The sequence below is a fragment of the Triticum aestivum genome, chromosome 7A (genome assembly GCF_018294505.1).
Source record: "Triticum aestivum cultivar Chinese Spring chromosome 7A, IWGSC CS RefSeq v2.1, whole genome shotgun sequence".
NCBI lineage: Eukaryota > Viridiplantae > Streptophyta > Magnoliopsida > Poales > Poaceae > Triticum > Triticum aestivum.
In genome coordinates, this window is record NC_057812.1 from 615,474,949 (window position 1) to 615,497,588 (window position 22,640).

Below are 22,640 nucleotides of genomic sequence, written 5' to 3' on the forward strand. Positions count from 1 at the left end.
GCCATAAAAAATCTAAGGCGAAAAACAGAATTTCCAGGACAATATAGAGTGAATATATAGTAATTAACTCTCATATAGTGTTGATTTTGTTTTTCGCTAACAACACCAGTAAAGTCTTTTGTATGCAAAACAATTTACTCGAGCGTAACACAAAACAATTTACATCGTGATTTTCGACCATTTTCTTAATTACTAACTTTTTTGAAAAAAATGGGTGCACCTACCCCAGGTTCCACTCGTTCCCCTCCCTAGGGGCTCTTCTATATAAGAATGGTCCAGGTGGGCCGTGTAAAGCACACGCCCGTCACGACAGTCCAACAAACCAGAAGCCCTGAAACCGCGTAGAGCTAGCCAGCCCTTTCACTAGCTCCAGCAATCAAGGCAATGGACGGCGCCAGCGAGGGACGGGAGCAGCCGATGTTGGAGAAGGAGCTGATCAGCAGCCACAAGGAGCATCACTTCACAGCCGAGGAGGTGGTGCGGGACGTCATCATGGGCGTGTCCGACGGCCTTACCGTGCCCTTCGCCCTTGCCGCGGGGCTCTCAGGTGCAAGCGCTCCATCCTCGCTCGTCCTCACCGCCGGCCTTGCGGAGGTCGCAGCAGGGGCCATCTCCATGGGACCAGGGGCGGAGCTGGAGCAAATGTTACCCGATGCACCGCTTTAATAAGGCGTAAAATTTTCAAACAACTTTCTATTGAATAAAGGTTTGTTTAACAACTTCTAGCACATATTATAGGACATAATAGAAGGCGATGTGTAAAAAAATATGTAGCAATCAAAATGCTCACTATAATGATAAAATGAGAGACAAAATTACCTGAAAATGGATGTCTTGCATTTCCAAATTCCAGAATACATCATTGGACAACAAGGTTCAGTAACCTACAAGATAAAAATAGAATTGAACTTTCTAGTCGAACATAATAAAATGCTAGGATGAAAGTACTTAAATGACTAAAAACCTGTAAATTACCTTTAGTACATCCTACACCTCCGAGCGACGAAATATTCAACAACTTGAGCATTGCTGGCCTTTTTCATTCATTCTTTCAATTTTCTCTTGCCCGGATCATATTGAATCCTCTCTCCCCAAATTATGTTTTCCAAAACGTAACTTTTGCAACTTGCAATTCGTAGAAAGATTTAGAAAAGGTAGGGCAAGGACACTACCAGAATTGGGGTTCCTTCCTATCCAATCTATAGACAGAACGGAAGATCTCTCGGACAGGTCGCCGAATTGCAGAGAGCAGGAGGGCCAGCCGAAGACGAAATTGCGAGTGCGGTAGGTGTCGCGCGGAACTCAAGTGTGGCTGTGGTGCTGCGGCCTGCGGCGTCCGACGTCGCCGGTTCGCTGCCGCCTGTGTACGCGAGGCGTATATAGGTCGTATGGATCGATTGATTTCACGGCCGCTTGGTACGCGCACGTACGTCTACACGGGAAACTGATCGATCGATTGATTACAGCGTGCGTACGTGACTTGGGCTGGGGAACAAACAGCAGGTGCGTGTGTGCGTGGCCTGTATTGGCCCATTGCGGAGGCGTGCGTGCGTGAAGTCTGGACACCCTGATGCACTGATGTTGGGCCAACCTGATGCACAGGGCCTTTTTAGGTGGTAGGTAGCACTAAAAAATTAGATGGGCCCGTATTCCTGTGCATCAGGGTCAGCCCAATGGGCTCCGCCCCTGCATGGGACTCGGGGGTAATCACACTAGTAGAAAACAGGGCTTTGGTCCAGGCCGGGTCAGCCCATTAGTCCTGGTTCAGTCTAGAACCGGAACCAATGTGGGCATTGGTCCCGGTTCGTGAGCCTAGGGGGCCGGCCAGGTCACATGGGCCATTGGTCCCGGTTCATCTAGACCTTTTGGTCCCGGTTGATGGGATGAACCGGGACCAATGGGCCTCGCTCTTAGCCCACCACCATTGGTCCCGGTTGGTGGTTTGAACCGGGACCAAAGGCTCCCCTTTAGTCCTGGCTCATGTCACCAACCGGGACCAATGAGGTGCCTATATATACCCCCTCGCGCAAGAGCAGAGCACAGTGCTCTGTTTTTTCTGGCCGAGGGGGAGAGGGCTTTGTGGTGCTCTAGCTCACCTCCTATGCACATGAGGTGTTCGATGGAATGCCCGAGCCACACTACTTAAGCTTTCTCCTCTTGAAGCTCGACCTCCAAACTCCATTTTCCTCGAGATTTGTCTAGATTTAGCGGTCCGTCACGCCCCGTCCCCCTCTTCACCGCCTTCGATCACCCGCGCCGATCTCATCACCGACACCACCGTGGTGAGCCTCTTGTTCTTATCTTCTTTCTGAAAGAAAAAATATTCTTACTTGTATGTTTAGATAGATACTTGTATCATTTTCTTACATTTATTATTGCATCTTATATAGTGCGATGGTTTTGGTATCCGCCCCCGTCGGCCCTCGTCCTGTCTATGATTCGGATGTGGTATGTATATTATCTTTATAACTATTGGTTCATTTATTGTTTATGAAAATTATGCCGACCAACGTGACATAGATTTTATTTATCTAGGATGTATGTGAATCGGAAATGCCAACCGACCCTATTGTCGAGAGGTTAAATTTAGTTGAAGAAGAAAACAATTTGTTGAAGGGAAAAATAAAAAAAAATTGAGGAGGAGAAGATGATATTGGAGTTGCATGTTGCGGATGTCGTCGATGATCACAAGATCAAGATGGATGCAATGCGCTTGAAGATTAGAAAGATTAGAAAATATGTCATTCATACCGAGGCTTGGTATCATTATGCCGTTGGATCAATTGTTACCTTGGTTGCGATTATGATCGCATTTGTTTCCGCATTAAAATGTTTTACATAGTTTCAATGTATGGTTTAATTAATTAGATGCTCTGGAGAGCTATATGTTGTTAGATGAGAACTATGTATGCACTTTGGTTTTAATGTGATGATGAACTTCTATTAATTTGGACACTTAATTATATAATGCACGCAGATGAACCGGCAATGGATGTACGGTGACAGACACACCCGCGAGTACATTAAGGGCGTGCATGAGTTTCTTGATGCGGCTGAGGCAAACAAGCAGAATGGTTTAATGTGTTGTCCATGCACTGAATGTGGGAATAAAAGGTCTTACTCTAACCGGAAAATCCTTCACTCCCACCTGCTTTACAAGGGTTTCATGCCACACTATAATGTTTGGACGAGGCACGGAGAAATAGGGGTTATGATGGAAGACGGCGAAGAAGAAGACTACGATGACAACTATGTGCCCCCTGAATACGGTGATGCTGCAACGGGGGGAGCTGGTGAAGATCAAGAGGAACCAGACGATGTGCCCAACGATGCTGCAACGGGTGAAGCTGCTGAAGATCAAGAGGAACCAGACGATTTGCCCGATGATGATGATCTCCGCCGGGTCATTGTCGATGCAAGGACGCAATGCATTAGTCAAAAGGAGAAGCTGAAGTTCGATCGCATGTTAGAGGATCACAAAAAAGGGTTATACCCCAATTGCGAAGATGGCAACACAAAGCTCGGTACCGTACTGGAATTGCTGCAGTGGAAGGCAGAGAATGCTGTGGCTGACAAAGGATTTGAGAAGTTACTGAAAATATTGAAGAAGAAGCTTCCAAAGGATAACGAATTGCCCGACAGTACATACGCAGCAAAGAAGGTCGTATGCCCTCTAGGATTGGAGGTGGAGAAGATACATGCATGTCCTAATGACTGCATCCTCTACCGTGGTGCATACAAGGATCTGAACGCATGCCCGGTATGTGGTGCATTGCGGTATAAGATCAGACGAGATGACCCTGGTGATGTTGACGGCGAGCCCCCCAGGAAGAGGGTTCCTGCGAAGGTGATGTGGTATGCTCCTATAATACCACGGTTGAAACGTCTGTTCAAAAACGAAGAGCATGCCAAATTGATGCGATGGCACAGTGAGAACCGAAAGAAAGATGGGAAGTTGAGAGCACCCGTTGACGGGTCGCAGTGGAGAAAAATCGAGAGAAAGTACTGGGATGAGTTTGCAAAGGACCCAAGGAATGTATGGTTTGCTTTAAGCGCGGATGGCATTAATCCTTTCGGGGAGCAGAGCAGCAATCACATCACCTGGCCCGTGACTCTATGTATGTATAACCTTCCTCCTTGGATGTGCATGAAGCGGAAGTTCATTATGATGCCAGTTCTCATCCAAGGCCCTAAGCAACCCGGCAACGAAATTGATGTGTACCTAAGGCCATTAGTTGAAGAACTTTTACAGCTGTGAAATGAAAACGGTGTATGTACATGGGATGAGCACAGACAGGAGGAATTTAACCTTAAGGCGTTGCTGTTCGTGACCATCAACGATTGGCCCGCTCTCAGTAACCTTTCAGGACAGACAAACAAAGGATACCACGCATGCACGCACTGTTTAGATGACACTGAAAGTATATACCTGGACAAATACAGGAAGAATGTGTACCTGGGCCATCGTCGATTTCTTCCGACCAACCATCAATGTCGAAAGAAAGGCAAGCATTTCAAAGGCGAGGCAGATCACCGGAAGAAGCCCGCCATGCGCACCGGTGATCACGTGCTTGCTATGGTCAATGATTTACACTACGTAATCTTTGGAAAGGGTCCCGGTGGACTAGCTATTCCGAATGACGCTGAGGGACACGCACCCATGTGGAAGAAGAAATCTATATTTTGGGACCTACCCTACTGGAAAGACCTAGAGGTCCGCTCCTCAATCGACGTGATGCACGTGACGAAGAACCTTTGCGTGAATCTGCTAGGCTTCTTGGGCGTGTATGGGAAGACAAAAGATACACCTGAGGCACGGGAGGACCTGCAACATTTGCACGAAAAAGACGGCATGCCTCCGAAGCAGTATAAAGGTCCTGCCAGCTACGCTCTTACGAAAGAAGAGAAAGAAATCTTCTTTGAATGCCTGCTCAGTATGAAGGTCACGACTGGCTTCTCGTCGAATATAAAGGGAATAATAAATATGCCAGAGAAAAAGTTTCAGAACCTAAAGTCTCATGACTGCCACGTGATTATTACGCAATTGCTTTCGGTTGCATTGAGGGGGCTTCTACCGGAAAACGTCTGATTAGCCATTGTGAAGCTATGTGCATTCCTCAATGCAATCTCGCAGAAGGTGATCGATCCAAAAATCGTACCAAGGCTAAGGAGTGATGTGGCGCAATGTCTTGTCAGTTTCGAGCTGGTGTTCCCACCATCCTTCTTCAATATCATGACGCACGTCCTAGTTCATCTAGTCGACGAGATTGTCATCCTGGGGCCCGTATTTCTACACAATATGTTCCCCTTTGAGAGGTTCATGGGAGTCCTAAAGAAATATGTCCGTAATCGCGCTAGGCCAGAAGGAAGCATCTCCATGGGCCATCAAACAGAGGATGTTATCGGGTTTTGTGTTGACTTCATTCCTGGCCTTAACAAGATAGGTCTCCCTAAATCGCGGTATGAGGGGAGACTGACTGGAAAAGGCACTCTTGGAAGAGACTCAATAATATGCAGGGACGGATATTCTTGGTCTCAAGCACACTACACAGTTCTACAGAACTCTACCTTGGTGACCCCGTATGTCGATGAATACAAGAATAGTCTGTGCTCCAAACACCCGGAGCAGTGTGACGACTGGATTACATGTGAACACATCAGGACTTTCAGCAGTTGGTTGGAAACACGTCTCAGAGATGACAACACTGTTTGTGATGAGTTGTACTTGTTATCCAGGGGACCATCTTTGACTGTATTGACTTACAAAGGATACGAGATAAATGGGAATATATTTTACACGATCGCCCAAGATCAAAAGAGCACCAACCAAAACAGTGATGTCCGCTTTGATGCAGCAATCGAGAGAGGAAATGATACATATTGTGGTTACATAGTGGACATATGGGAACTTGACTACGGACCTAATTTTAAGGTCCCTTTGTTTAAGTGCAAATGGGTCAATCTGTTAGGCGGCGGGGTACAGGTAGACCCACAGTACGGAATGACAACAGTGGATCTAAAAAATCTTGGGTACACTGACGAACCGTTCGTCCTAGCCAATGATGTGGCACAGGTTATCTATGTGAAGGACATGTCTACCAAAACCGAGAAAAAGAAAAGATAAGGAAGCGAATACATCATACGATGAGCCAAAGCACCACATAGTTCTTTCAGGAAAAAGGGACATCCTGGGAGTGGACGGCAAGACAGACATGTCTGAAGATTATGAAAAGTTTCATGAAATTCCTCCCTTCAATGTCAAGGCTGACCCAAGCATCCTGATAAACAATGAAGATTATCCATGGTTACGGCGCAATTAGCAAATGACACAAGCGAAGAAAAAGTGAAGACTTTCTCCCGGACCTATTATGATGATACCATGCCAAATTTGTAACACACGAGTATGCTATGCCAACTTTTTCAGAGTTCATTTGAAAACTATGAATTTAGGTCGAATTTTCTCTATAGGTGCATCTATGTTCAAATTTTAAGTATTCAAATTTGAAAACTAATGGCACTAACATAAAATTTATATTTTTTCTAAAACTAATGGCACTAACAGAAAGTTTATAATTTTGCTGACCTAAAAGCAAAAAGAATTAAAAAATAAAGCAAAAAACAAAAGAAAATAAATAATACAGAAAACAAAACAAAAAAACTGGAAATAAAAAATAAAAATAGCAACAATAAGTATTTTGTTGTAAGTAGAAACAAAATAAAATAAATAAAGCAACAAAGAAAACAAAAAAACTAAAAAAGTGTTTTCAAATTTGAAAACTAATGGTACTAACAGAAAGTTTATAATTTTTCTAAAACTAAAAGAAAAAAGAATTAAAAAATAAAGCAAAAATCAAAAGGAAATAAATAATGCAGAAAACAAAACAAAAAAACTGGAAAAAAATAGGGCTCACCCCTATAATATTTGTTATGACTAACTAAAATTACCAAATTGAGTATAATGATAAAACACAGTAATATTAAATAGCAGGAAAAAGATTGACTCAAAAATCAATTTTTGTAGTAAAGTTATTCATAAACTAGTGATTCACACAAATTTTAAAAAAATCAAATTTAAACTATTCAAATTTTAAAACTAATGGCACTAACAGAAAGTTTATAATTTTTGTGACCTAAAATAAAAAAGAAATCACTCCAAAACTATAAGTATTTAGTTCTAAGTAGAAACAAAAAAACAAAAAAAACAAAAAAAGTGCCACCTACTGGGCCCCACGGCCTGAATACGACTAGAAACCCTACCGTGGGCCAGGATTCAGGCCCGCGGGAGGCCCAGTAGGCCCACAGGCACAGATTGCAGTGTTAGGCCCGAAAGCCTGCTTTAGAGAGGAGCTCGAGAGGGAAGGCGCACCGCACCTTATAAACATGTGCGCCTCCCTCTCAACTAGCGAGGTGAGACTAAATATTTGGGTTCGGGCAGCACAGGCCTTTGGTCCCGGTTGGTGGCACCAACCGGGACTAAAGGGGGGCATTAGTCCCGGTTGGTGCTACGACCCGGGACTAATGCCCCCCTTTAGTCCCGGTTGGTGCCACCAACCGGGACCAAAGGCCACCGCTTCCCGCCCTTTGGGCTGCTGAAAAGAGGCCTTTGGTCCCGGTTGGTGGCACCAACCGGGACTAAAGGGGGGCATTAGTCCCGGTTTGTGCCACGAACCGGGACCAATGCTCTTGCTATATATACATCACTTTGCAGTTTTCGCCAAAATCCATCTGTTTCTTCTCACCCCGACGCCTTCTGCTCCTCGTCGCCGTCGCCGCCGAGCCCTGCCCCGACGCCGTCAGGCTGGTCCACCTCGCCGTCGCCGCCGCCGAGCCACTACCCCGACACTGTCGCGGCGCCCGCCGCCCCTGCCGGCCCCGACACCATCGCTGTGGCCGCGCGCGCCGCCCCTGCCCCGACCCCGTCGCCGTCGCCGCGCGCGCCACCCGTTCCCCGACCCCGTCGTCGTCGCCGCGCGCGCCGCCCCTTCCCCGACCCCGTCGCCGTTGCCGCGCACGCCGCCCCTTCCCCAACCCCGTCGCCGTCACCTCGACCACACGCCGCCACCTTCGGTCCGGCCGCCGGCGCCTTTTCCTATTATTTTTTTCATTATTATAAAAATGTGCATATATGTATATGTTCTCTGTGTATATATGTTCATATATGCAAAAGTTAGATTTTAGAAAAACTTTATATATGCAAAAATTTATACATATATGCAAGTATATATGTATTTTATATATGCAAAAATTTATATATCTAGCTAGGAAGAAGGAAGAAAGGAAGAAGAAGAAAAACTTATATATGAGAAATGTATGTATGTATATATGAGAAATGTATGCATGTATAGATGTATGTATGTGGATACATGAGGGGGGTCGATATACCCCCTCTCCGATAGCATTTTTGTGCAATTTAGGTTAGTGTATATATATGTTGATGTATATATGCAAAAGATAGATTTTTAGAAAAAATACTATTTTTTCTGTTGATGATATGATGATGTTTTTTTTCATATATGCATTTTTCATATATGTATTAATTTTTTTAAGTTGTTAGTAGATATCGATTTTAGGTTAGTGCATTTTATCACTGATTTTAGGTTAGTTGATCGATTTAGTGCATTTTATGTTTGTTGCATTTTAGGTTAGTGCATTTTATGTTAGTGGAGAGGAAAAAGTAAAATAAGGAAAAGGAAAATAAGTAGAGAAAGAAGGAGAAGAAGAAGGAGAAGACGAGGAGAGGAAGAAGAGGAAGAAGAAGAAAAAAAGAGGAGAAGAAGAAGGAATAGAGGAGCTTCTGATTTTTTTTGTCATATAGAAGGTGTTTGATGAAATGCTAGATGTTTTTTTCATATGATTTTTTTTTCATATATGTATTCATTTTTTTATTTAGGTTGTTAATTAGTAGATATCGATTTTAGGTTAGTGTAGAGGAAAAAGTAAAATAAGGAAAAGGAAGAAAAGAGGAAGAAGGAAGAAGGAAGAAGAAGAAGAAGAAAAGGAAGGAGTGGAAAAAGGAAAATAAGAAGAGGAAGACTTCTTTTTTCTTCATGGATATATGCTAAAGAAAACGAGGGGGTGATAGATGATGATGAGGGGTCGAGAGTGGGACGAGAGGTCGAGAGGTGTCGAGGGGAGAAAAAAATGTTATCAGGGACGAGGGTCGGGGTCGAGGGGGGTCGAGAGAACTAAATAAGAAGAAGAAGAGGAGAGGAAGAAGAGGAGAAATAAATAAGAAGAAGAAAAAAGAAGAAAAAGAAGAGGAGAAGAAGAAAGGAATAGTGGAGAAGAAGAGAAAATAGAACATATTCTATTTTCTCTTCTTCTCCACTATTCCTTTCTTCTTCTCCTCTTTTTTTTCTTCTTTTTTTTCTTTGATCTTCTCCTCTAGGATTTTAGGGTCGAGGGTTCGAGGGGTCAAGGGTCGAGGGTTTCAGGGTCGAGGGTTCGAGGGTTCTATAGGGTCGAGGGTCGAGGGTTCCAGGGTCGTCTAGGGGTCGAGGGTTCCAGGGTCGTCGAGGGTTCGAGGGGTCGAGGATCGCCGAGGGGTCGAGAGAGGTTTTCTAGTGTCAAAGTATTGAAGAAATCCATGCCTTCATCATTAGCCGGAAGTAACCAGGGCATGTTGGTACGAAGTTCTGCAAAGTTGTTCTGGAATGGAGTCCCGGATAGGATAATCCGCCTTTTGGTACGAATTCAGCAAAGGCCTTCCAAATAGCGATATTCGGAAGGCTCTTGCTGAACTTTGTACCAAAAAGCGAATTATCCTATCTGGGACTCCGTTCCAGAACAACTTTGAAGAGCTTCGTACCATCATGCACATGTTACTTTCGCCTAATGATGAAGACATGGTTTTGTTGAATCCTTTGACACTACGCAACCTCCCGACCCCTCGGCGATGCTCTCGAACATGAGAGGAAGAAGAGGATAAAAAAAGAAGAGGAAGAAGAAAAAAAGAGGAGAAGAAAGAATAGAGGAGAAGAATCTCCTCTATTCTTTCTTCTTCTCTTTTTTTCTTCTTCTTCCTCTTTTTTTATCGGGAACGAGGGTCGTCGAGGGACATAGATGTAGTGTCGTCGTTGTCGATATATACCCCCTCCCGATAGCTTACTATGATTAGGTAGCTAGTTCTACGTTTGGCACTAATATATCCATCTGTCATGTTTGAATAATAATTGCCATGTTGTAAATATTTGTAGAAACTATGGACACCGCCCTAGACGAAGCAAAAGAAGCGTTGTTGAGGGACATAATCGCAGAAGGAAGTGATGCCGTCTCGTTGTTTCTCAACGACACCGATGGTCTGGAAGGAGAGGGTGAACAAGATGGCTACGGTGACCTAATGCCGGTGCAAGAAGAAGAACATGAGGACGGCTCCGGTGACCCAATGCCGGTGCAAGAAGGAGACCGTGATGACGGCTCCGGTGACCGAACCGAGTCCGGCCAGGTATATATATTAGTTAAGCCTGTGCTGACTAGCTGATTGATGCATTCATTGTTTTGGTATGTACACATATTAATTAAGTCTTTGTTCTTTTTTCTAGCCCTCCGGATCGAGCACAACTTCGGTAAAGAGACGAGGCCCGAAGAAAAAGTTGAGCTCGGATGAAAAGTTTGAGATCATAGCAATCGCGCCCGACGGCCAACCGATTGAACCCCTCCGGACAAAGAGCGCATTTGTTGCTCAGTGCGGGGTTCTGGTTAGGGACAAGATCCCGATAAGCATCCAGCAATGGTTTAAGCCGGCTACAGAAGACCCTGAGGTGTCTTATGTCAATGATATGCAGAAAAATGATCTTTGGACTGAGCTGAAGTCAAATTTCACCCTACCGCCAGAGGATAATCCAGAGAACCCAATTAAAGAGAAATTAATCAAGTCTTTTGCTCTTAAGAGGATGGCAGAACTATTCAGGAGGTGGAAGAAAGAGCTGAATAAGTTTGTCGAAAATAATGAGACACCAGAATTCAAGGGCAGATATGAGAAGATCAGAGATCACTGGCCCGCATTTGTGGCCCACAAGACATCGGAAAAGAGTAAGAAGATGTCGGCGACAAACAAGCAAAATGCTGCGAAGAAGATGCTTCACCATCGCACGGGGTCAGGTGGCTACCTCGTAGCCCGGCCTAAGTGGGCCAAGACTGAGAATGATCTGGTTCATAAAGGGATCGAACCAGAGACAATTAGCTGGCCAGACCGTTGCCGGACTTGGTTCTTCGGGGCTGGCGGAACCTTGGACCCTGTAACAGGGAAGTGCATTTGGACGAACGATCAAATGGACATACCAGTCAGGAAGCTTAAGCAGTATATCGAAGCAGCGCAGCAAGGGAAGTTCTTTCCAGACAGAGAGAACGACGAGCTCACAATGGCCCTCGGGAATCCTGAGCACCCTGGACGGACACGAGGCACGCCAGGCTCCATTCCGTGGAAGGTTGGGTTTCCGGACGCAGGCGGTTACAAATCCCATGAGAGGAGGAAAAAAGTGCAGCAGACCCAAATGCAGGCGCTGCAAGCAAGGGTAGACGCGATAGAGGAACGAGAAGCAAATCGCAGCAAACGTACTGCCGAAGCCTCCCCCGAAGCTACCCCGCCATCTCAGCGCAGAAGCAGCGTGGCTTCCACCGAGCTGCTTCAGCCGGAGCATGCCTTGATGGCTCCTGCCAGCTATCCCGTGGATGCTATAACGGAGTCTCAAAATTGCCACCTTATGACGCAATGGATGAATTTGAAGGTCAAGGCGGCTGTTGGCTCTGTTTATCCTACTGAACCCGGCGCAACTTTTCACTGCCGGCCGATTCCAGAAGGATATGCTAGGGTGATGGTGGATGAAATAACGGAGGGATTTGAGGACCTCCAGCTTGACCACCCTACCGGTGAAGGGGAGACTCGGCTGGGGTCTGCTCTGAAGACTCCATGCCTATGGCGGAAGGAGCTCATCAACCTTCCGAACTGGACGCCTCCGCCTCCTCCTCCTCCTCCGGCAAGTCAGGGCACTCCGCCTCCTCCACCGCCTCCTCCTCCGGCGAGTGACGATCAGGGCCCTCGGCCGGCTCCTTCTCCGGCGCGTGGCGGCACTCCGCCTCCTTCTCCGCCTGCGCCGACGCGCCCGAGCAGCCAGCCTCCTCCTTCTCCGCCTCGTCAGCAAGGGCGGAAGAGACCTGCCGCCGCTCCAGCTGCTCCGGCGCGTCGTAGTCCTTCTCCTCCGCCTCGTAAGCAAGTAAAGAAGACAACCGCTCCGTCTGCTCGGTCGGCGTCTAGCAGTACAACCAGAGGCGGGAGGACATACAGATTCGGTCCTTCTCTGAAGACTCCAGAGAAGTTACCATATGAGAGGACCCCGGAGGAGAACGCCGAGATCACGCGAACCGAAGTGGATGACTGGTTTCAAGGGTTGAGAGCAAAGAGACATCCACCTCCGGAGGAGAAGGTAGATCCGGTGAAAGTGAAGCGCACTCTGGCTGCCTTGACAAAACCACCGAAGTTTCCGCCGAAAGGAAACTATGAGCGCATTATTGGAAAGGAATTTGCCGAAGCGGAGCGGTCGGGAAGTACTGTCAGTGATCAAAGGCTGAAAGAACGACGAGCTGGGAAACAAATTGCCCAGCTTGGCGAACAAGCGAAGCAATCGTGCCCCCCGCTCAAGGTGCCTAGCCACAACGTCGCTAATGATCCGAGGATGGTGCCCGGTTATAGCAATCTTGTAGATTACCTGCCCGACGATGTACATTATGAACCCATGGACGTGCAGATACAAAGATACGAGTACGGGAAGCCTCTCGTCAAAGATGAAAGATCTCTATCAACGATGATGCGAAGATTGCATGATTGGATGTGGAATTGAACTGTTGCCTATTCCATTTGAGGAGTTCTATCAGTTTTTCAATCAATTGGCCCTTGATAAAACAACGGTCGCCTGCTACTGTCTGTAAGTGGTACTACTTCTGTCATTAAGTTTCTCTATATAGCTTAGCTCTTTCATTGCATGTATTTATAATCATCCTCACTATATTATGCAGATTTAAGATCGTCGAATTGAAGAAAAGACAAGTCGGTGATATTGGGTTCATTAACACATATCTCATAGATGCAACTCAGGTTAAATTTCATGCCGCAGCTACCAAGGCCAACTTGCTACGATCGTTCGTAATAAATGAAAACAAAGATATAATACTCTTTCCTTACAACTTCAAGTGAGTGTTACTGTCTTGTGCGTATTCGGTTTCCCTTATATATTAGTCAAGGTTATAGTAATGTAATTGATGAGTTATGCATGCGTGTGCAGTTTCCACTATATTCTCCTAGAGATTAAGCTTGAGCAGGGACTAGTAACCGTCTTAGACTCAAGACGAAAAGATCCCCAGGACTATGCAGACATGACTCAAATACTCGAGAAGTAAGTTAAATCGATCATTATCCACCATATCAGCAACTTTGTTCATTTCCTGATATATCAAGTAATTGTTTTCTTTGTCCGGCAGGGTTTGGAGAAAATTCACCAGAAAAGCTCCGGGACTGCCGAAGGAGCTGCAATTTAGACACCCGAAAGTAAGTACTATAGTAGCATTTTAAGCGCATCTACTAGTCATTCAAGCGCTAGTTTCATCAATACCATTTGGCATTCTTGCTTATCAGTTTGATTAACCTCTATTTCTTGTAAAGTGGTTGTGGCAGGAACAAGGGAATGATTTCTGTGGATACTACGTTTGCGAGTCCATCCGCCACACGACCTGTGAGCGGGGCTACACTGACGAACAATATGAAGTACGTAAATAACAACATTCACAATTTTATTTTATTACCATCATTTGTGTTGAGTTTCATTCATTCATATATATATGTATTGACCCCCTTCTTTAAATTAGATGTTTCGGAAGCGGGATGAACTCCTAGCACCAGCTCGCATGCGAGCAATTCAAGAGGAATTGGCGGCATTCTTTCTTGACCACGTGATCCCTGAAGACGGAGAATTCTATGTGGACCCTGAGTCCGTATGATTATATTTGTAAGAGATAATTATTGTATATATGTAGCCGGTAGTGTCAGATAGATATACGAGAACTTGTTGTTCGACCAATCTCTCGGAGAAGGAGAGGTGGTCGATATCACTTCTCTCGGTATGCATATATGTTCATGACGATCTTCTGTTTCCTTCGTTTGCTTACTAGCTAGCTAGCGTGTCTAGTCCTCTCTATACGTATGTATAGTACGTAGCGTCGACCAAGCACGGACATAAGAGAGGACACTTCTCTCTATTAATTATAGCTAGCTAACACAATATATGAAACACCTAAATTAACCCCCCAAAACCCCCAACCCCCCCCCCCCCTTCAAAAAAAACAAAAACCCCAGCCACAGAAATGCTGATGCGTGGATGCCTATTGGTCCCGATTGATGCCACCAACCGGGACCAAAGGGTCTCCTGCCTGGACTCTGCGCACTGCCCACGTGGAGGCCCATCAGTCCCGGTTCTGGATTGAACCGGGACTAAAAGGTCGGGGCATTAGTACCGACACTTTAGTCCCGGTTTAGGAACCGGGACTAAAGGCCCTTACAAACCGGGACTATAGGCCCTTTTTCTACTAGTGTCACTGGTTCTCTTACACCATAACATATCATCCACTACACCGCTAGTTTGCAGCCTAGCCTAGTTAATCTATTTAACTTTATCAAGTTATGAGAAATAAACGGTTGAGATTCATCAACAGAAAATTGTAAGCTATTTGCGGCAGGCTAGCGGCAATCCGTGTTTTTTTAGATTACCACAAACCGTGTCTGGACAGGAGGACCAAGATGATTATAAAAGGAAAAAAAGGCAAACAGTGCCTGCGGCAGGCTAGCGGCCATCCGTGTTATTTAATTACCACAAACCGTGTCTGGACAGGAGAACCAAGATGATTATAAAAGGAAAAAAGGCAAACAGTGCCCCTCTTCGGACGGGGCATGGATTGCCCCGGCATTTAGCAGCACAAGTCCATCATTGGATGTTCTCTTAAAAAACAAAGTCCATCATCCATCATCGGCTGAAACCAGATCAGGTACGTGTCCCCTCGAGAAAAAACTACATATCAGGTACACACAAGCAAACACGTATGCATCAATCAATCTGGTATATATAGTGGCATGCATCTGACAAACGAGCACATACAGGCAGGACTGGCCATCAAATAAAACACATCAGTACCACTGGCACATCAAACCCAAACCCAAACGCAAGCAGCTCAAAAAAGGCGGCAGCCTCAGCTGATTAAAACATTTCAGACACGTCAATGCACAAGCTACATGTACGGTTGATTTAAGCTAAATTCTACAATCTGCATGTTCGATCACGGATTAATAAAAAATATTAGTCTCCGGTCCTTTTACATTTGATCGTCTTGATGGTGCTGCTTATATATGATCGTCTTGATGGTGCTGCTTAAATTAATTAATAACATCGGTGTCAAAATAACTGCTGCTTTTGCATTTGCGAATCATGAGTGTTTTGCATCTTTGCTAATTCTTTTTTTGCGGTACCTTTGCTAATTGCTATATACGGTGCCATCTATATATTCTATATCTATCCTAAAGCAATATAAATTGGATGGTTGAGAATCATTAGCTCATATCCATCGGCGTAGGAGTCTCCATGTATAAGGACATGCAAAAAAAATTATTCAGCAAATATATTTGTACATGCAGACATTACATCATAATATTCACGAAATTGACGTAGAGATTTGTCAATTTAAGTTTAGACGACACAAGAAGTCGCCCAAGCACCTGCCAACCATGCAAAAATAGACAATGCAATGAAGCACAAGGGCCGGTGACGCCATGATGGTCAATGGCCCGGCAAGGCGCCTGGTAAATCAATGCTCCTATACGGAAAAAGGTACGACCCCATCAAATTATATATGCTATGCGCACCGTGTTGTTCAGTTATCAAAAGTACACTGAGATATCCGAAAATCCATATAAAAAATAATGCCAGTAACCCTCAGTAATATACCCGTTCATTCTTCGCAACGACGACAACAGCAACTTGAACTTATCGATTGGACGATCAGAGGCATATCAAGTACATATCTCATATCGAAGGCACACTCATAGCAACGTCGAAAACTTACATGTAGTACATGCCCTGTGGTGCTCAAATGAGAGAAGGCACTACAAGACGAGGACCTACTACAGACTAAAGGTACGACAATAGCGCTGCCAATCTTCGAAGTGTTATAATCAAGGAAAATAACAAAGTTGGTGCTCATAAAAAAGTCCATAAAAATAAATTTAGAAGCATTGCTAATAAAATGGAACTCTATTTGATATAAGAATTTAGCAATAGGAAGTATATTTTTTAGAAGTTAAATTCAGACAGCTCATATTAGGTACAACCATTTTTATGTAAGAAATCCGTAATAAGGGATAGATGGTCACTGCATAGAGTCCATATAAATAACTAAAGTTTCTTTAGTTTTTCCTAAGAAATTAGTCATTTTCATGATTCGACCTAAAACCTCATGTGTAATGGGCAAAAAATTCAAAAGAAATGAAAATGTGTTTGTGTCCAAGAGAGCGCTCCTGATGAAGAAAGCAACATAGATGGTAGCGAGAATAGTGAAGGCAAAACAAAAATATTTATATGCAATATGAGTTTTTTATTTCTAAATTGAACAATAGAAATAAGTATGAATAACATGTGCAAGACCGTAAAAAGACAATATATGACTGGACCGAGGTATGGAGAATCGTTTGCATTCAATGAGTATATGCGGCAATCAACACATTACATTAATTAGTTGAGTAGACCATAGAGCATTTTTTGTGTGAAACCAAAGAGCATATTATATAGTAGAATGAGTGTTGAGGAATAATTTGAATGCATCACACTTCATTAATCGAATAGAAAAAACACCACGTGTTGATGAGATGAATGGAGGGAAAAGAAGCAGTTTATGTGTGAACCATCGACATTTTATTTATCCAATTTTTCTATTTGAGAAAAATGCATTAGAACTAGGTGTTTCCACCTAATTTGGTGCTAATTACACACCAATAGAAAATAATGAAACTATAGATTTTGAAAAGTACTAGTAATCAAGTGTTCCATTGTTTTGGAGGAGGTAGTCAAGCATTCCTAACATTGGCCATTAATATATGAACAATATGTCACACCATAAGTTGATGTAGCAATATTCTTTTTTTAACACAGTACAGACGCACACCCTTTCCTTATGAGCACCTTTGAAAGACTTAGTCGACACATTATTTTGAGATTGACGAAGTCCCCATAGGCGTCTTCTGAGTCGACAGAAATGTCTTCTCCCACTGAATGCACCTCACCGGAAGGACTTGAACTCTGATGGGCTGGGGATACCACTATCCTCCTAACCATCCAACCACAGGTTGGTTCCCGAAGTAGTAATATTCTTTAAGATAAAAAGCAACACTCCATGATTGTTTACTCAAGACCATGTCAAAATCAAGTGTTACATAATGATAATTATATGCAAAGTCTAGCCGCGCAAATGCGCGGGTCGCCCTGCTAGTTACTTCTAACTGATGAGTGACGATGCAATATTTTCATATCATATTCTTAAGGAGAAAAAAACAGTCACATCGTCACCAGTACGCATTAGCTGAATAAAGAACACATCATTATGAAAACGCTTAGTTTGATCATAACTCTTAACTATAACGCGCATATAAGAGAAATTTTGAGACACACCCACTAATATGATCCACTAATTCCATGTGATCTAATGATTCAAACATATCTACGATTCTACCAGTAACCGCATGTGGTTATTATTAAAGTAAGGTATTGAAATCATATATATATATATATATATATATATATATATATATATATATATATATATATATATATATATATATATTGACAAATACAAGCCTAGTTGAAGATATTGATTATGTATACTCATATTTTACTTTTCATATTAGAAAAGTTGTACATATAACAAACAAGAGTTAAGAGGGGTTGTTTTGGCTTATGGAGCTGCTGGTCCTAAATAATGCTCGTGCATAGATTGGCTACATGTGCCTCAGTTTTCTAATATGCAATGTGATCAGAAAAAACTGACAAAGATTAATACATTGGAGAAAGTACTAATGTTTTTCTATTTACTAGCTAATAACTCCAGTGTAAAGTTTTTTTGCGAGATAGTGCATAGTTGTATCCTTGCATTGTCAATATTTTAGAAGATATGCTATGTCCACTATGCAGTATAAAATACAGATCATATGTACAGTTTAAAAGCCAGACATGCACTTTCTCTCACTCTTAATGTTATGCATTAATGTCTTCGTCAACAAAATGGTGTATGTGCAATACTATACAAGTGATGCACATTCGTTGCTGTGGTATTAGTATTTGATGTGAAGAAAATAAACATATAGGTTTTCTTCATTAGTACAGATGGGAATCTGTGGGGTCAGAAAATAACTTGCCATAAGTGAAAAATTGGTACAACCAACCTTGCTCGATGGATGGCTGGGATTAAATACTAATCGTACCATCTAGGGGGTAATTTGAAGCATCTTAAAAGCTCCTTAAACATAAAGTAGAACTGATGCAAAACAGAAAGAAATGCTTACGACACAAGAGGTTATTAATAGTCATCGATATATAATGGCCTACGGCCTTTGCTGTTCCATTTAGGCTGGTCATAGTGGGGAGTAACTTAGACTAGTAACATACATATGTTACTAGTCTATGTTACTACCTTCATAGTGGGTAGTGTCATAGGTGTGGTAACATAGTTGCCTTCATTTATTACTTTATAGACTCATTATGCATTGGAAACCGCTATGTGATGGTAACATATTATGTTACTCTATTTGCCTCTCTCCTTATTAACTACTTGCCACATCATCATTTTTGCTTATGTGGCATCTATGTTACTACCTATGTTACTCCCACTATGACCAGCCTTATAGTGAATGTTTGGGGGGGGGGGGGTGTATTGGCTCATAGACTTCTGGCGCACACTTTTCCGATGCGGGAATATTGGTAGTTGTAGGTTATGAAAAAAAATGCTATATGTAACATGATGTTTCTCTTATCCCATTTATCTTTGTTATATTTTGGCCGTGTGTATTATTGGTGCTTAGACCAGGGTTAATAAATTAAGCTTCCATTTTCTGAAAGAGTTTCAGTTTAAAGCTTTTGTTGTGGGAACGGGGGTGGGGGTGAATATAATAGGGAATGATCAAGCATTTATCATGCTGCAAACATTTGTGATCCATTGAATTGGGAGGAGAGGTGGCAAGTACAATTACTTCCTTGCCAATTTATCCCAATTTCTAATATATGTGCTACACCAAATATCCTTGTTGTAAGCACTAAGTACAACTTTAAATTGGTACTCCCTCCGTAAAGAAATATAAGAGCGTTTAGATCACTAATAGCGTTTGGAGGGAGTACGTTCTAAGTTTGGATATGACTATTCTGAGACATAAATATACTTATTGCATACACATGGTATTAAGATAAGAATGTAAAATGTATGTATTGTGATGTATACAATAGAAGAAATTCAAAAGCCGCACATGATAGCTTACTCAACCGGGTGTAATTTTATGAAATGTCAAATTATTCTGTAAAACACGAAAACATGCAAATGTCCAAGTTGTGCTTCGAAAATTTTGTTGAGAAATAATCAGTTTGTACCCTTTATAAACTTCACATCTTTATTGCTAGAATATTTTCATGTTTTTATACCATCAACAAATTCTTTGGGGGGGGGACCATCATCTTCACGTGTAATATACAATCATGCATGATACATGAACATTTATATGTCTAATTATATTTGAATCGTTTGGAAAAACATGGAATATTATAATGTTCATCCTTGGGGGGGGGGGGGGGGGGGGGGATGGGGATGCTATCATTTCGCCTCTCACATACATGGATGTCTTTTACCATTGAGCGGTTAAAACTAAATATATTATTTTTCCCTTATTAGGGGTAAGTTGGAGAACATGTGGAAATGAATCTAATTCACTTGGATGAGAGAGTTGATGCACAATTGCATTGTTTGGTTGACGTCTTGAATGATCACAATTTGGATTTGTACTTATATTTATATTGTCGGGTTCTCCAGTATATTTTTCGTTCAAGAAGGTAGTTGGAGAGCATCTTGAACCAGATGTGCATTCAAGACTACTGATTTGGCTTAACCTCTCATCATCTATTTGCATCTCTGGGATACGTTGTCGTATAGGTACTTGGCGGTTAAGAGCGAAGCAGACCATTATGAGCGGGAGTTAAGAAGGGAGCAAGAGGAGATCATTGCGGTCCCTGAAATCGGTAATTTGAGAATGTCATTTGTGACGAAAAAGATTGGACATATTTTTTTCTACATTAGTTAGTTCATCAAAAAAGTGCATGCACCTACATATGTACATATTTATGTGTGCATTACGGAATTTAAACTGTTGGGTTCGGATTTTCCTCCTTACAATTACGAACCATGTCCAGAGGCTGCTGAGGTCGGAGAGATCATGTCGCAATATGGACTCGAACCCCAAGAGTATGGCCCTGTGGTGATGGGCCTACGTAGGAATCCGCAAGCCTGGCTCGAGTTCATGATGAGGTACGTCGTCTTTTTTGACGTGACATGTGTGATGAGATGTGTCTTTCACACTAAAGAAATTGTGTTAAGTTGGTCATAATTATTTAATCCAGGTTTGAGCTGAGACTCAAGAAGCCGGTACCCTAGAAGAGCCCTGCAGAGTGCTCTGACGATAGCGCTCTCCTACGTTGTTGGCGGGCTGGTCCCACTCATGCCCTACATGCTCATTCCTACTGCTCATGATGCAATGCTCACATCAGTTGTGGTCACGCTTGTTGCGCTCTTCTTTTTTGGCTATGTCAAAGGCCGCTTCACTGGAAGCCGCCCACTCTTCAGTGCTCTCCAGACTACTTTTATCGGTGCCATTGCTTCTGCCGCAGCATACGGAATCGCCAAAGTTGTGCAAGCTTGACGATGTATAGAATTCTCTCTCATCCAAAGTTTCACTAGCATGGAGTGAATGAATTCACAAAGAAGCATGAGATGGGGAGTATTTCATTTATATTATATTCATCGTTTTTCCTTTTCTTTGTGTGGATGTGTTAGTGTTTGCTTTTGAACTGTCATGGGTATGTGTATCACTTTCGTCCAACAGTGAATAAGTTAAGGTGAAGAAAGACGGCAGAAGAAGAAGACTGTTATATGGTGGCTTGCGTAAATTAATCTACCGCCCACCTCCGTCTTGAGTATTTGTACTATAGGTTCCTTCTGCTGAAGGATTTATGGTGTGTTTATCTGAGCTAAATTTGAGATATACTTCATTTGTCGTATAACATTTATACAATACTTATGATTTTGTGAGTACAAAAGTGAATGAAGGAAATTGAATGTTTAAATCACAAGTTTAAATCACATATTTTCTGGTCACTAGGAGGTGGGAGTTGGATAAATTGAATGTTTAAATCACATATTTTCTGTAGCAGTGTACTTCAAGACGTATTTATGAGGCCGTCGTTGGTATGTTCTCTTCGATTGAGCTAGTGGGCTTAAACTACTAATGTGCTTCGTGCGAGGCTAAATAATAAAACCATTGGCAGGATTGTCCCCATGTGTTTCTGAGGCTAGGTTTACTAGTACATATTAATGTTTTATCTTGTTAGCGGGGCACGGTGGAGACTTGTTGGGCTTGATCTCGACATTCATTTGTTGAATGGATTGTGGACTTGTGAAGGAGCACCTTCTTCTCGCGTGGCTCTGGGGTTTTGTATTCGTATCGAGAGGATCGTGGACTTGGCGGGGTAGGTTATTGATACCACGACCTTCCGATCCATGGGGTATGTTTAGTATCAACCTTGAATTGTTTTCATATAGATCCTTAGCCGAGGAGGCACATTGTGTCTCAGCGGTCCACGTGTCGCCTTTGCTCGTGTCGTTGTCTTCTCCTTAGACGTACTCTTACATGACGTGGGTATAGTTCTTCAGTTGTCTTTGGAAGATTACAATTTTAGGGCCTGGTTCACTTCTTTTGGGTGTAAGGCTTGCATGAAGGCATTAATCACCTTCATCATGCTTGGGTTATCAAAAATTTAGTTCTGGATCTTCAAGAATTTATTGATGGAATTTCATACTTCCATATATAATATATTGGTGGGTGAAGAACACATTTGACAGCCAATGTTGCATTAACTTTCCTTGGAACTTTGCACTGAAGACTTCTTGAAGATGGTATCACAACACTGTCAAGTTCTTCATTTGGTTAAAAAACAAGGAAGAACCGAGAAGCCGGTCAGGACCTAAGTAAGGGTGACGCCCACAAAGCCATTTTATTGTTGATGCCTATTGCGTGCGCAAGGTAACTTGTCAACGAGAAAACTCAGAGAACTATCTCTCATGCAATCAATGAAGGAAATCGATCGCTTCCAGAGGAAGGCACCGATGCAGGCATTGCGGCCAGAAGTCGTCTAGTCGCCCTCCCTGTACTTGTCCCCTCCTTTCTCTCGATAGAAAAACAACAAATACGACATACCAAAACCACCCGAGGATGTTATTCCAAGTTTTTAATGATTTTGTAGGATTAGTGTGGTTAGTTTGTACTGCTATGTCAAGGGACACATTTTTCGTTGTCTTCT

General features: G+C 43.0%; 1 long non-coding RNA gene and 1 pseudogene across 1 annotated transcript; one reads left to right on the forward strand and one right to left on the reverse strand.

Annotated features, from left to right (window-relative positions):
• The first annotated feature begins 254 nt into the window (after positions 1-254).
• On the forward strand, positions 255-20,983 carry LOC123152723 (vacuolar iron transporter 1-like; annotated as a pseudogene).
• LOC123152724 (uncharacterized) lies at positions 534-1,666 on the reverse strand. The gene is made up of 3 exons (XR_006476316.1): positions 976-1,666; positions 820-884; positions 534-633 (listed from the first exon to the last, which is right to left on the reverse strand). It is a non-coding gene; the product is annotated as an uncharacterized lncRNA (long non-coding RNA).
• Positions 20,984-22,640: the final 1,657 nt, after the last annotated feature.